This window comes from Manis pentadactyla, chromosome 8, assembly GCF_030020395.1.
Source record: "Manis pentadactyla isolate mManPen7 chromosome 8, mManPen7.hap1, whole genome shotgun sequence".
NCBI classification, from domain to species: domain Eukaryota; kingdom Metazoa; phylum Chordata; class Mammalia; order Pholidota; family Manidae; genus Manis; species Manis pentadactyla.
Genome location: NC_080026.1, coordinates 4,929,414 through 4,941,713, shown reverse-complemented (window position 1 = coordinate 4,941,713; position 12,300 = coordinate 4,929,414). Strand labels below are relative to the sequence as shown.

General features: G+C 49.3%; 1 long non-coding RNA gene across 1 annotated transcript; it reads left to right on the top strand.

The window, feature by feature from the left end:
* Nucleotides 1–2,076: 2,076 nt before the first annotated feature.
* Nucleotides 2,077–6,109, top strand: LOC118911780 (uncharacterized). The gene is made up of 3 exons (XR_005024585.2): nucleotides 2,077–2,150; nucleotides 4,078–4,117; nucleotides 5,497–6,109. It is a non-coding gene; the product is annotated as an uncharacterized LOC118911780 (long non-coding RNA).
* The last annotated feature ends 6,191 nt before the right edge of the window (nucleotides 6,110–12,300 follow it).

Sequence of the window (12,300 nt, the reverse complement as noted above, 5' to 3'; positions counted from 1 at the left end):
TTTGCTACCCCCACGTGTTTCTCCCCATGCTGGGCGGACTCCGCAAGGAAGGAGCAGCTGCCAGCAGGCATGCCTCGGTGGTCAGCCTATGTTATGGTGCACGTTCCAGCCTCAGGGAGAGGGTTTGCCACAGTGCCGAAATTAATGTTCTTCCTTAATGAGCTCCGTAGAACATTCTGCGTGGTTAGACAGACAGAACAAACAACAGAATATAAATGCACGTTTCTAGGTTCAACACAGAACATACAGGAGAGTTACAGAGGCCCCACTAAGGTCTCTGCAAACCAGCTATGAGAAACCAGGCAAGATCTGAGTGTATTTCTGAAGGGAAATAGCAGGTGCAAAGCCAGAGGAAGAGCATCAGCTGGCTGCAGGAGCGCGGCAGGACACGTCACCTGCCTCAGCCTCTGTTCCTGCATAGGGAACATCTGGGCGCTAGTGGCACCTATCCCGTGGGGTTGTGGGAATGATTACTCAAGAGATGTGATGTACAGCAGCAGAGAGCATGGGGTACAGTAAATAGTGACCCTCGTAGTCTTACCAGCTGTGGGCCTCTCAGAATGAAGTTTTACCCCTGGACCAAAGGGGCTTCCTGCTCCACCCCACCAGTGGCTTCCACAGCTCCTCCAAAGGGCCTCCCATCCCTGGTCCCAAAGGTCAGCTGTGAGCGCAGGAACCGGCCCTCCTCCCCACCGTTTAGAGTTTTGGAGCAGTTGACAGCTCGCCCACAATCACTTCTGCATCAGCATTCCTAAATTGCACACCATTTTCTGACGATCATCATGATTTAAATTTTAATAATCTTGTTGAAAAACAAATCAAGAAACAGAGGAAAAAACCCCTAACTTGGAGATACTGCATTTCCCTGAAAGGCTACCACTAATTAAGATGTTGAAAGCAATTTTAACACCATTTCTCAGCACTGTGACAAATCTGTCAGGTTTACAGATTAGCGTTCTGGGACTCTCCAAACGGATGTCCATGTTTTGTCAGTTTCCGTGACAGATCACAAACGTGCTTGGCAACTGCGGCAAGGGACACAAAACCTTGCAAAAATAAAGCACCCTCTCGGGTGATTCTAGGAACGTGGCCTTTTCATTTGCACGAAGAGCTATTGTTTTGGCAGTTATGAGAAAAAAACGAATAGCATTTTGTAAGGCTATTACCAATTCTCCTACTAGATAAATCTCAGGTTCAAGAATGATTAAATCCCCAATTTCTGTGCTTAGAGATCCACGCCATGTAGTCTGCCTGTTAGGGTTCTAGGATATCTGGAACCCAAGAGGCAGATGAAAAATATCTCCCATAACGTGGAGGGGCTCCAGATCAGTACTTTTCCAGCCAACAAGTTAGGATAATTTCTCATTTTATTAGGTACTGCAGCTGTTACTGAGATTGCTGAATCCCCATTTCCCACAGGAGAGGAATAATTCTGGAGGCTGCTCTGAAAGGTCATTGCTGCCAGGAAATTTTTGATGAATTGGCAGACATATACTCAGGGTTAGAGAACAATATTTTTTTTTCTTCTTTCCCCTCATCCTTCCTCCTCCCCAACCCCTCTTTTTCCTTCTCCTAATATAAAAGCTACCCTGTTTGGAGAATTCAGCATGCAGGTAACCACTGAACAGGAAGAGAGGGAGTCAGCTTGGATTTCCATGACACCACAGAGGGGTTGGCTTCAAGAGATTTTAGGGAGAAGAACCAGGAACAGTGGAAGCAAACCTTGTCCAAGTATTGTCCCTCCCCCATTCTCCCACTTGTATCCCACGGTGTAGACGTACAATCTGAGCACTTGTGATTAACACTGATATTCGGCACACATGGTATTCCAAGATGAGCTGGGGAAATTACATACTTATCTCATATAATTCCATGCACCAGCCAGTAAACAGGCTCAGTCCTATCTTTCAGTGGAATATAAAGAGGCTCAGAGAAGTGACTTACTCAAGGCGACATTCGTGCATTCCTCCCAAGTCTGTGTGCTTCTGATCCTGACCCTTGTCCCGTCCTATTTCTCTGCAGTCACCTGTATCCGATGGCATCCGGTGAAGGCAGGAGTCCTGCCTCTGCCCCACGTTATAAAGGACTGTGCAGTGCGCCTGCAACAGATGCCCCACATGGGTTCATTGAAAGAAGGGAAAAGCAAATGAGTTAGCAAATGAGCGAGTGAGGCTGCTATTGCCTCAATCATTTATTTTCTCAGCATTTCTTGAAAACCTACCACGACCTAGGCCAGTGCGCCTAGAGGCAGAACCTGAGACAGACTCACATGCACTTGATTTAGCGAGAGAGTCATCTTAGGAAAAAGCGGGTGTGGGTAGGAGGGTAGAGTGGACACAGGGATGAAAAGAGATGTGGTCTCAGGTGGAAGCTAACTTGAGCCTGATCCACGGGGAGCTCTGGAGTGGGAATTGCAGTTAGGCGAGGAGCCAGACTTTGCCGGTCACTGGTGGTGAGCTGCCCGTAGGGAGGGACACTAACCTCTCAAGCAGTCAGCTGCCGTGAGCCGAGAGCGATTCTCCAGAGAAAGGGGCAGCTACGAACCATTAGCAGTCCACACACATGGGATCTAGAGATGGGTACACCTGTGGGGTGCCCAGGTTCAGCAGGAACTAACAGTGTCCCCCTAGGCACACCCTATTAGCGCTCCGAGGACATTTCCATAGGAATTCCCAGTTAGAGTGCGGTTTCCGTGCCTACAGCCCACTCCATCATTACCCTTCAGAGAACATCTAAGGCCAGCCTCCCAGGGAGCCTCCCTGGGCCACTCCAATCCACACGGGTTTCACCTCTTCAGAAATCCTATAGTGCCTCTCTGAACGAAATGCTGCTATAGTCATTGCCTTTAAATGCCCTCAGATTGTTATACATGTGTATAATTGCATCCATATTAAGCCCACAAACTTCCTCCAAGGCTAGATTGTGGTATCAAATGGTAATCTTTATCTCATAGCCTTGATGCATTTGACCATTGCTAGATGCCATCAGGAATACAGGAAAGGCATTGATCCTGCATAGTAATAAATGATGATAGTGATAAATAATAAAAATGTACATTTAGTAGTGCTTGCTACTTGCCAGGCATTTTGTAAGGCTAAGCACTCAACAAGCTTTGTTTCTCCATGATATTATATAATCTCCACACACTTCTGTTAAAAAGCCTGTTATTAGGAATGCTGTCAGCATCAGAGAAGCAAAAACATTGACACAGAGTGGATTAAATAAATTAGGGATGTGTTCATCCTATATTCCGGGAGATCTGAAGATGAACTACTCCTGGCTATGTTGCCGTGGCCCCCATGACCCTCCCAGTTTTTTTCATGGGCTTGTTTCCCCCATGGTTCCACAGGGCCTTTTGATTCCCAGGGCATCACATTTGATTCAACGCAGGAGGAAAATCCTGTTACCAGCTACACCTGTCTCTTTTATTAGACAAAGTAAAACCCTTTTCAGAAGGCACCGGGAAACTTCCACCTCTATGTTATGGCCAAAACTGTTTTAGGGTTATCCTTTTCACCCAGGACAGTTGCAAAAATATTCATTTTGTGTTCTTAGATGCTGGAGTACAGTCGCATATGGATTACAGTGGGAAATAACTGGAATTGGTCTGTCAGGGTAGCCTGCAGACATTATCCGCTATGTGCCCCTACTAAACTCCTCTCCATGTTATAGATGAGAAAGCTGAGGAAATGAACTGTCCAGGGACGGGAAGCCGTGGGTCTAGAATGCATGCTCCACTCTGTACGCCTGCACATTTGACTGCCCCGTGGCACTATTCCTCTAGTTACTGCATCTTCGTACCTCCACAGGTATAATTTAGAGCACTAGCACACAGCATTTATCATCAACCATGAAAATTAAAAAAAAAAAGAAATCTAAATCCTGGATTACTATTTCCAGAAAAGACCAGATGTGAGAGAAAGCTGGGTTTAGGTTAATCCAGGAGAAGCCATCATGATGTAAGTACAAGAAGGCTGCCTGGCCATTGTTAGACATAATGGAACAGGCACACGTTTTCTTCTCTATGCTTAAGACAGAAAAATAGTTACCCAATAATCTACATTTCTTTTGACCTAGGAAAATCTATCATCATTTCATCTGCTACCAGAAGGACTAGGTAAGTTTTGTACATCACTGTTTTTATAGTTCAAACCTTACTGGCCCAGGCAACTCATTTAACTTTCACATTGTTGTCTCGCCAGAGGGGGATTTCAGCTCCAGGTAAGTTCACTCTGGATTTGGTGAGACCAAATCACAACACAATCTTGGGGGTAAAAGGGTTCATACCGAGCTTTATTCTCTTGGCAGCAGGTTGAGCGCTAGAATCACACCTGCATCCGGGGAGTCTGCAACCTGCCCCTGCCTCAGCCTTTGCCTCCTGGGCAGAGCGCTGGGCGGAGCTCTTTATACAGGAAAACAGACAGTAATGGCTCATTGCCAACACGTGTGAAGCCTGCACCTTGCAGTGGGCCAGTTACATCACTGCATGTGCATAGCAGGCAAGTAGATTAGGGGTCAGGTGAGGATCCTGGCCATAGGAACACCCACTTTACCTTGTTTTCTAAATCTCTGCCACGAGTAAGAACATCTTACAGGGACTTGATCTATGCCATTGTGGAAGCTGGTTAGCAGCTTATGTCTGTCTGTTTATTCCACATCTGATGTTTCTTAGCAGAAGTGTAGTATAAATGTGAAGTCATGAGAGGTGAAAATCCAAGTCCCCCACCTTCTAATTTAGAGGTGCGAGCAGCTCCCAGGACACAGGTAGAAAATACAGAAAACAAGGTAGTGCACCAGCAGGTAAAGGCTGAACACTCTGGCGGGCTGGACCTGGCTCCTGCTGAGTCGACCGCTAGCATTTCTCGTAACTCTGTGCCCACTGACAGCTTGACATTGTCCACGGCAAATGCACTTAAACCACAGACAATGGCAAACACTACAAACAAGGGCTTTTTTCCCCTCCAACAGCCAGGTGTTGAACATTTACCAGCACACCACTTGTTGAGCAGCTCAACCAAATAAAATCATATTTCAAAAAAGTAAGAAGAGGAAGAGAATTTGAACAAAACCATACCAGACTGGCCTAGGATATGGGAAACATCTCCAATTTGAACTCACAAGTGCTGAGCTTGCAAATTATTACCATCAAAACAATATCTTGTTTACATCAATGTCCCAGGGTCCAGAGGAACTCTTTGTAGGCAACTGGCCATGGTTCCTGTAGTTTTTCTGATTCTTGCTTTATACTCCTGTTATTTTTAATCAGAAGTCCAATGGCATGTGGTTATATGTGTAATAAGTGCAGACACTATCAGGTTCCTGGAGGCAAACTTACAGACCCACTTCGCCTTGCCTGTTGGAGTTCAATTCTCTTGTTCATTATCCCTCCAATGCCATGACCTTTTGCAGATAATCAATAGCTGAGCTGATAAATGGGAAGGCTCCTTAAAAATCCATTGCTTGATTGCTGAGACGGGATGTTTTATTCATTGACAGGTGTGATTCATCATTCCACAGCAAGAAGGAGAACGTTTGCTCCAGCTGTCTTCACCAAGGTTGCCCGCCAGTGAGGGCTTCAGTCTGTTTCCATGGAGCAGACTAGGCTTTTGGTTAGGGTGCTGCAGCTCTATTTAGCATGTTAGGCTATCAGCTATTTGTAAGCAATCCACATGCATTATCTTTCCCATCGTTCATAATTAAACTCCTCACCACGGAAACTGTAGCACAAAGAGTCTCTGATCTTGCATCCAGATTCCAAGTATTTCTACCCATGTGGAAACGCCTATCAGGACTCAGTCCAGATTTCTACTAGCAGAGGGATAGCTGCCGTTATTGGGGACTGACTGCACGTTAGTATTAGGTTTGATCTTCACCTGAGCCACTCTTATTCCCCATGGCCCTCTGATTCTCTGTCGAAGTGCATGGCAACAAACGATACCAGTCAGAGCGCAGCCTGAGAAGCAGAACCACTAGGAGGGATGTGAAGTAAGGGATTGCTTACAGGGACTTGGTCCTATGCCCTTGGGGCAGCTGGTCAGCAGCTCCTGTATGTCTGTTTATTCCACATCTGATGCTGCACCTGCAGTCAGCAGGGCTACAGCTCGCAGTAGGGAAGGAAAGATGGACAAAAAGCTGGAGACAGCAAGGACAAGGGAAACCTTGCAAGAACCAGCTGAAGCCCTTGAGGATGAACGAGGACCCCGCTCTGGTGTCGCCACGGGCCTCTGTCCAGGGCCAGCCCTCCTGACACCTGCAGCTTGCCAGCTCTCACCCTCCTGCCAACCCCAGCGTGGGGCCCTGCTTTCAGGACCTAGACCTTCTCAGTCTTCCTCCTTTTTGGAGTTTACTAGACCATGTCTGTGCCTCTCAAGTTTATAAAAGATAATCAGTGAACACTGAGTATTTTCTGGTTATAAAATATTTTCTCTAGTCTCTTTGCCCATAGATTTTGCCGACTTCCAGACAATTAGATAGTCCATGTGCCTCCTCTTCTCCTTGCTCACGTCTCACATCCTGATGCAGCCGCTCCCATGCCAGTGAGTTTCGCCAGTAACTTGTTATATGAACCATTGCAAATGTCGTGATTCCATCCTTTACTCACTGACGCCCCACAGCTCCCAGGTATCCTCTGCAATGTGCTCACCCTCTGGGCCATCCATTCCTACTTTTGCCTTTGATACTATCACGCAATGTTAGAGAGAAAGTTACACATTGCCAGTGACTCTCCGGTATTTCGCAGGAGGAAATCGGGAACGGAGCAATGAGGGGCTTCCCCAGGCTCTTGGTTAATAAGGGCTGTAGTGCAGGGGAGACAGAGCTCAGGTCCCAGCCGCCTGCGGTAACTGACGTCTGCTCACTCCTGGGCCGGCTGCCTCTGACCGCTCAGAGGCACGCACACCTTCTCCTACCCGGGCAGCACACTGAGGACCAAAGCAGACGCTGCCCGGGCGCCTCACCCCTCGCGCGCCTTGTTCTCAGCACTGCGAGAGCTCCCTTCCTAGGCATCTGCGATGCCCCTTGTCAGGGTCAGTACTGTTAGGGAATAGGGGCGATGCATGAAAGCATTAGGGTGCCGTTGCAGTCAGAGGACTCGGATTTGGTCGCCCCTTTCCCCGAGAGGGGTACCCTAGAGACACAAAGGCCCGAGGAGAGCAGCGGTGGTTCGGTGGCACCCAGGGCAGGCGTTCAGCTGGGACCGACCCGCTCCCGCTTCCCTGACTCTCTCGGGGGTCTCTCGCTCCTGCTGCCCAAGGCTTAACCTCTGGTGGGCTCTGGTCCCGACGAGATGCCTGACGGCACCACAGCGATGAGGTGGGGGGCAGTGAGCGGTGGGAAGGCCAGATACAGAGGGGGGCCGAGGGAGAGGGGGCGGGGAGGGGGCAGCGAAGGAGAGAGGAGGGGCGTAGGGAGAGGACGTGAGCTCTCCGTGTGTTCTTCACGTTCAAGAAAACGTGTCTTTAACATGATTTCTTTCAAAATCAGAGAGGGGAAAAGTGGTTGTCTACCAAAGGTGTAAGAGGCACAAGGAAAGAGGTCACTGTAAAGGTAAGAGAACAGGAAGAAGAGAAAGGCCAGGAAAGAACAGGGCGAATGGCAGGGAAGGCGGGGAGGGGAGGCAGGGAGCCTGCACACCCACCGCCAGACGGGCCACGGCGGTGTGCAAGCAGGGGGCTCTCTGGTGGGGCAGCGATCAGCTCCCGGCATGGCCACCCTCCTCCTTGAACCTCCTCGGGTGCCCCGTGTCCGCTGCCTCCTGCTAGAACAGAGGATTCCCCGTACCCAACAGAGGGCCTTGTGGAGAAGGAAGAGGCTGAGGCGGGTGAAGGCAAGAATGAACGGCTTTGTCCCGACACCTGCTGGTGAAAGGCTGACAACCGCAGCTCCGTGCTGGCTAAGCGCTCTCTGATAAACGTGGGCGTGTTCTGTGTTTGGCGTCCACCTGTGGCATAAGTCATGTCACCCTGCACAGGACCATATCCTTAATGACCCCCGTCTAGATTCTTTAGCCACAGAGACCCATACAAGTCAGATTAAAGCACCTTCACGCCCGTGGTGCCCAGCCGGATTCTTCATGTTCAGAAAGGAAAAGCAGGGGATTGGTCTTAATGCCAAGGTCTCCTTGAGTCTGGAGCATTAAGACAAGCCCGGGGTTTGGGCCACAGCCTGTGAGTGTTTCTTGCTGCCCAAGCCCCTGTCCTCCTGGACATCATAATGTCCTTTGGTCGTCACTCCTGAGTGTCCCTGGGTCATGGGTATTTGTAGGGTCTGCAGAGATTCCCTACGCCTCTCACGAATCATTTCCAATCTAACGGACTGAAACTATACCCACTGTAGTAACCTCACAGTGACATCCTTCCAAGAAAATGACAGAGATGATTTTAAATGTGAATATCAATGCATACCAACTCAATAAATGGAAAAATATTAATTTCTCCTTCATTTTTGTGGGCCACCATTACTGACTATCTCATCCAGCTGCCAATTGTGTGACCTTAAAAAACAGCCAGGCTCACATAGCATGGGCATGTGCCAGACATGTGCACACTTGCATATATCAGTGGGTCTAACCCTCATCACAACCCCTGGGAGGGACATATCGTCCACCCCTCTTACAGATCAACAAACTGAGGCACAGATAAAATAAGCAGCTCAGAGCATCTAGAGAGTAAGTGAAAGCAGGGATGAACCAGGCTGTGGGGGAGCTCTGGGCCCATCCTCTGGGCTGTGCCCCTGTCTGCTGGTGGTGCTGGCCAGTTACAGGGTGTGAGTCTGTGTTCTTGTCTGCAGTTCCTAGAATGCCAATCTATGGATGGGCACTGGCTACTCTATTGCAATTACTATTTATTGTACTAGTCCATTCATTTGACATAGACTTGGAAAATAAATGTTGCAAAGAAAACTCTCAGAGTGTCCTTTTTGGGATTTTCAAAGAAATTCTACATCCCATCCCTTAATCTCATGACCCTTCAGAACTGCCTTTTGTTGCCCTGCCCATCCAGTTCTTTTTCTAACCACTCCTGACTCTAATACAATGTGCCCAGATTTGAAGAAAATTGGGGTGAGTGCTCACATTGCATGAGAAGGCCACTCAGACCTGCAGTTTAATGAGAAACACGGAGTGCGGGGATTCTGCAATATTCTGCTCTGCCAGCAATGGTTACAAATAGAATAAATAATCATTCATCCGGTGAATGTGGGCCATGTGGGAGAAGAAGTGTGTTATTGATGCAGCAGCTATAAAATCTCTAAACTACAGTGGTTTCCTCTGTTAGCTTCTCATTAATTGAGTTCTAATTTAATTAGTTCACATTTTATACCCTTTCTGTGCACAAGATAAGTTACTGAAGGCTGGAAAAGCGAAGAAACTCAGAATATATTAAGTATAAAGACAGAGTTGATACAAAGGCAGCCAGAGTGGGCCTGGTAGGCTATGGGCAGCTCCAATTAGCCTCTCTTCACAAAAAGGCTGCCATCTCTGACTTTGTGTGTGCATTGCATTCCAGGCTACTATTCAGGCTGCTATTCAAGCTGCACTGCACAGTTTGTGTGCAAATAAATTAAATAAACAAATAGCAGGAAGCCAAGTTCCTAACTAGAAGTGAGCTGCTAAGCTTGAATGTTTGTTTTGGCTAAGAATTAAAACGTCATTACAGAGTAACCTATTTCAGAATATGGAATTTGAGGCTAGAGGGGATTTTCAGGAAGAAAACTAAAACTTAGAGAGGAAAAGGAAGGTTTACTCAAACTTCCGTATGTGATTATTGGTAGGGGCAAGGCTAGTTCATGTCTCTTTGTCAAATTCTCTTTTCACTCCCTGGTGTGACCCAGAAATCCAACGTCAGATAATCCTCCTGGCCTAGGCTTACAGTTTTTGATGTGTGCAGTGCGCTCTGCCATCTGGTTTCAAAGAAGAGTAAGTAATACCCAAGTCTGTTCAGAGCGCCCCGCCGGCCGATGACTTACAGACGTGGTGCGCTTCCCTCGGCGGCTTCTGTGCGGGTCCCACCTCTTCTCTATTAACCGAAATCGCTTGATAGACCAAAACAAAACCCAAAGGACCTCAGACATCTAGATATGATTGAGTCCTTTTCCCACTAATCTGTGGCTATTGTTAATCATTGCTGATGTAGTTTTAGTATCAATATATGTTAGAACAGTTTTATCGCACTTTAAATCCACTGGTGAAGGGAGTTCTGGGTGGAGCCCCAGGCCTCGGGGACAGGCCGCCACTGAGACTCCACTGGACACGCTTGTCGCCTTTGCGCCCTCCTGGAGGTTGTACTGCTAGTTGCATATTTATGATTTCTCAGATGCAGGCCACCTGTGTATTCCTGATTCTCCTACCCGTTGTATCCTCATTTCAAAGCAAAGAGAAAACCCAGACCACACGGAGAGAGAAGTCTTGAGAATAAACCCATTTGATCCGGACAGGCTTGCTCACACTGTGGTCCCCAGCGGCCGCCTGGCCCCAGACTCGGACGACAGGAGCCAGCGCCCCCCCTCCCGCCGAGCCCGCTCCGGAGGGCAGGCAGCTCCTGGGACTGTCTGCTGCCTCAGCGCGGAGGCGCCCGGGCGTCGCTGGCCACTGGTCCCCGGCTCCAGCACGCGGCGAGGGGCTGTGCCTGAGCCGCTCGTGTGCCTGGGGAGGGAAGGAGGGCTGTGCGGTGTGCGCGCGGACGTGCGAGTTGGCCCGAGCTGTCAGCACCTACGCTCTTTACACTCCCAATCCCCGTCCAGGTTTTACTGGCTTTTCGCAAAGATGGCAGCTGAAACACACTCGTTTGTCTATTATGCATCTTACAGCCTCTGCCCCCGCCTCACCCTGCGCTCCCCACCGTGTGACTGGGTGCTGCTCCACAGCCAGGATCTCCTCTAGCGGGCCACTGAGTCCGACCCACCTCTGCCTCACACAGCACAGCCCACGGCACCCAGAGTCAGTGGTCAGTAGCCTTCTGTAAGAGGGCGAGGTGGGGGTGGACAGCTTAGTGAGGGAGGGAGGGGAGGGTGTCTAGGGGGTGCCTGAGTGGTGGGGGTTGGTCCCTAGACACATGGTGGATGGACTGGCAGGTTGGGCAGTGGTGCAGGAATTCACGGATGAGTGGGGAGAGTGGGCTGGTGAGTGGGGTGCAGTGGGGGGTGGGTGTGAGCAAGTGGAAGGGAGTGGCGTGCACCAGGGAGCAGCTGAGTGGGGCTTGGTGTGAAGGGTGAGGGGGCTGGAATGGATGGGAGAGCGGAAGGACAGGTGGTGGCTGGAAGCCTAGGTGGGGAGCAGAGCCTCACCTTCCTCCAGGCGGCCTTCCCAGCACCCCCTGCTGCCCCCTCCCCTCTGAGCACCAGCTCCTGTCATTTTATACCCTCTTTGTTCTTTAACTTACTCAAATATGTGCCACTGATTCATTTACAAGCAGAAGGTGCTCACATGCAAATCAAATGGGGCTCTGCCAGCCCCCTGCAGACCAGAGGCTGGAGGAAGGCAGGCAGCCTCTGCTGGCCCCCTACCTCAGCCCCTGGGCTTGAAAGAGAGTCCATGCTAGGATAGGCACCCCCTCTCTGGCAGCTGCACTCACCCCGACACCTGCACTCAATTGTGTGTGGGCACCAAAGGAAATGTACAGACAGCAGAGGGCACACCCGCGCACAGGCCGATGGCAGTGGAGGGCACGAGCTTTCTGAGGTCAGCGTCCAATCTGTGAGACTGCAGGACAGGGCCCAGACACCGTGAAATGGGGGTTGAAGGGAGGAGGTGGCCAAGGTCTGAAAATGCACCGAGGAAAGTAAGCGCATCTCCTGATGCAATGCTCTCGCCCGCATGCTGAAGGCCCTGCAGGGACCGAGCCCCAGGATCACCTCCGGTGTAGAAAATAAATCGCAACTGAAAAACTGAGGGCATTAAAAAGAATTATAACAAGATGGGTGATGTCTGGAGTCTCAGCTCATAAGGAGACTGAACTCGCAAGCTGCCTCAGCAGGCGAGGACGGCTATTTCCCCAAAGGTGGAACCTTAAGAAAAACACATTTGGAAAGTTAATGAAGGGGGAAGAGGCAAAAAGAAACACAATTTGTTTAAGAAACATATGGATTGAAGAATTCTCAACAGACTCCATGCCACCTTAGCAATGCTCATTATCAGATACTTGTGTGACAAGGACAGACCACCAAAGGCGTATGTTTGTCCTAAATTTATGACATCACATTCATAAGCAGGTACAAATATCATTGCTTTTATCTACTTGATTGATTCGCAGCTCTGGCCATTAGCACCTCGGAATAACAGCCCCATCCACTGACATGGAATCACAG